The sequence below is a fragment of the Vidua macroura genome, chromosome Z (genome assembly GCF_024509145.1).
Source record: "Vidua macroura isolate BioBank_ID:100142 chromosome Z, ASM2450914v1, whole genome shotgun sequence".
In the NCBI taxonomy this organism is placed as follows: Eukaryota; Metazoa; Chordata; class Aves; order Passeriformes; family Viduidae; genus Vidua; species Vidua macroura.
The window spans coordinates 64,877,781-64,881,654 of record NC_071611.1 but is presented as its reverse complement, the minus strand read 5'-3'; positions in this window follow the sequence as shown (position 1 = coordinate 64,881,654).

Genomic DNA, 3,874 nt, shown 5'->3' with positions numbered 1-3,874 from the left:
TTACTTGTTTAATTAGCAGTAAGCCTATAGATTAAAGCTAGATCTATCTGCCCACTCTTATTCTGCTGTGTCCATGCAAAGTGTAAGTTTAAATCAGTGCTTTTCTGGAGCTGCCAGCCACAAGATTTCTAGTAATCTCTTAACTTGCACACACCACTCAAATTTTACCCATCTGCCTGCATAAACCAGCTGAAGGAAGAGAAGCAGAATCTCTTACAAGCCGTAATATTTTTGGCAGCAGAATTGCCATCATGTTATGCTAGGTTTCACATCTAGGCTGTATTGAGGCAAAATTGGGAAGTAGAGGAGAATATGGAGACAGTAAATTAATTTTGAAATCTTGGCTTTTATGATGAGTTATGTAAATTATATTAAGGATGTTTTTGGTATCATCACAATGCACACTAAAGAATACAAATGAAGGAAAAATAAATCAGTATGAGTGCAGGATAATTTGCAAACTCTACTTCTCCATCCAATGCTACCTCTGGGTTAAGATGATTTAAAGCTGCCTGTATCATACTGATGGTTTGAACTTACCCTTATTTCTTGTTCTCCCTTCCTTCTGCAGACAGACAAAACAGCCTTCTCTGCCCCAAAATTTGCTGTTTTCACCTTGTTCTTAGGCAGATTTTAGGAGTCTCCTTAGGTTGGGATTGTATAAACACATGTCAGTGTTGACCATCAGATTATGAATTATATTTACACTGAGTGCAAAACAAAATCTCTCATGTCTTCCTCTGGCCAATCCAGGATTTCAAGCTCTCTGCTTTGTGCACAGGCTGAGGCAAAGTTACAGCAGTGGATGCAAAAGTGAGATAATCACTTATGTTAGGACAGGAGAGAAGGGAAGCTACAGTCTACAAAGTAAACTATATTTATTGTGTGTGACTGTTCCTTCAGCTTTCTGAACAAGGTTTCTGAACATTTTTAACCTCCCCAATATTTTATCCTTCTCACTTTGCTATGGCAGAGGTACATATTTCCTGTCCAGGCTGTACCATCCTTTAGAAATGCTCCAATTTTTTAATGTTTTCAGTTTTACATTGTCCCACAAAAATTTTTTTAAGAAAAATTAATCTGGCAAACTGAATATATGTGGGAGAGGTCAAGCAATTGTGGAAAATGCTGGCTGATATATGGATCACATGGATGAAATTCCAATGTAGAAGCATGCTGAATAGACAAGGCATGGAAACAGGTTGTGCCATGTCAAGGTTTCCTTCTGAGGTTACCACAGAGGAGCCAGGTGTGCTCCAGATAGTCCTACAAATGAGAAGTTAGGAGTCCTACTGCTTGCTTACTACTCTCAGATAATGCCTAAATTACATTTTGAATGGTTTATGTTAAGGGAGATATTTCATGCACCTTCACACACCTGCCAAAGGAAACATTCCCAAAACAGGAAAAGCACCAGTGAGAGGAACCTCTGCAGGAAAAATCAAGTTTCCATGGTCCTTTCCCCTCTGAGTGGGGTTGCAGAGGACCTGCAAGAGGAACACCTGATACAGAGTGTGTGGCACAATGCTGCATGTTCTTCTTGTGGGACCAGCAATTCAGGGCCCCCACCTCCAGCACCCAAATGTAAGTAACAGAATTCAGTGGGCAGACAAAAATAGAAGCACACTAACAAGCTGGCAGGAGCATCTATTGAGTTGCAGTGAATGTCTCAGTATTGCAGTTATGGCTTTTAATCAAAATTAGTAGTTGTTTTTGGTTGTGGGTTTTTTTTGTTGTTTTTTTTTTTGTTTTGTTTTGTTGTTGTTGTTGTTGTTGTTGTTTTCTGAAAGGCTGCCTTTATTTACACTATTTGAAATGGATGTAAAATTTGGAACTGAAGCACATGTAAATATTAAACATAATTATCTTCAAGTCTCCATTTTCAAAAAGGGTAAGATACAGATTCATAGCAAAGCAAGTCAAGGCAATGGAAAATATTTTAATGCATTGGCTCAGAAAAAAGCTTTCTTTGAAAGGCACTAAAGGAACTTTCCTGATAAATACCTGGAGCTGCAAATTCACCCCATTACCAGTGCTGTAGGAAATTACTTGAAATACCAGTGCTTTATGGTATTTATTGAAGAATTTTACATTATTTTCATTCAAAGGCACCTGTGAAGCATAATACTTTCAAATCAAATAAGTCTTGGAGTTTGCCATCTCTAGGGGTGGAAGCCAGGATTTGATGCACTCATTGTAAACCCTACTAGAACTGACCCTATAGCATCTGTGAAACCTCAAAGTCACACCCAAAAACTTTAGATGCCCAAAGCAATGCTAAGGGGACTATATGAGCATAACTCTGAAATCCCAAACCCTCCCTGGCTAATGACTACTGGAATTCACAGGACTGTTTTCCTGACTCCAAACTTGGTCAGAGGCACCTCAGGGTTTTTCCATCTTATTTCCTGGCTTCTGCTTTAACCTTACTGGGACCAGCTCCTAGCAGAAGCACTGCCTCCTCTGAGGTCTAGCTCATGGCAGCAGCATCCAGCTTTTACATGTTCATAAAATGTCTCCTGGAATTACTTCTTGTTCATTTTTTTCTTTTAATTAAATAGTTACTTAATATAAAATGTATATAAAGTGATAGAGCAAACCTTCCCTTCCTTGGGAGTTCCTTCATTTATAGGATTTATGGATTTATAGATTCTCACTGTTGTATGATAGCTTTTCCTCTAAAAGATGAATCATTAATTTTGTTTTTGCAGACTTGCTGGGTTTCTTGGAGCTGAGTGGATAACAATTTTTTCCACAATGAGGATTTAAAGGGAAGTATGTGATGACAAGTTTCTTCCTGACACAAAGGTACTCCCAGGAAGAACACCAGTTTGCCTGGATCATAGAGCAGCAGTGCTGCAGAAATGTGTTGCTGAGTCTGTAAGACCTTGTGTGATCTGAGAGTACTTAAAGGCAAAATATAAAGCTTCTGTCCAATATTATGAAACCTCTATGTCAGAAATCTTCTGGGAATGCAGTTCAGCATCTTTTGTCAAGTCTCATCATGAATCTTCCCGACAAGGAGGGGTTTTTAAACCTTGTGAATTATCCTTCCAGAAGTTGCTTCCTGTAGCAAAGGGGCCCTGGGACACCCTTTCTGAAGCTCATCTAGAGAAACAGATCTTGAGGAAGGAGAACAAGGAGCTGAAAAAACCCTCCTGAAACATTTTCCTGCAGAGGCATACCATGATGTGAATTAATGGATTCATAGAGCAGACAGCCTTGTGACTTTACTGAGGCATGTTCTCGTGTAAATGCTCTGCAAAGAGATGTGCAGGCAGCTGAAATAATGGTCACCTTCCCTCAGAGAGTGTGCCAGGCCTATGTCCCTGGATAGCTTTGGTTACCTGCAAAGGACAAGGTTCTGAGGGAGGCATGGATGGAGGTTTTCTGTGACAGCAGGAGGAGGTGTTTTCCTCCTTGTTTATATTTGTGTGTGATGCCTTGGAGTAGTTGCCTACAACAGAGGCTAGACAGAGTTAAGAGAATAAAGTGGGTATTTATTAAAGGCCTTCAATAGATACACCTTAGGCAGTGCAAAAACCTTGCAGAGGCTACACCCAAGATGGATGGTGGTCATGAGTTTTTCATACAATTATAAATTTGCATATTTGCATATCTTGGTTAATTCTCCAATTACAGCTTCAGGTAATGGAGTCACATTCCCCCAGTTAGCTCCTCTCCGATCTATTTTTGTTTATACTTTTTGGAGCCTGAGGCAGAGGGTGTTCTTGGCTCTCAGGCCTGGAAGGATTGTTGTGTCTGACCAAAATGTGAAGAGACCTTACTAACACTCTACATGGAGTTCAGAGCTATCTACTAATGCAGCACAGGACCTGAAAAATATAAAGGTTAAAATCTTAATGCATTATGT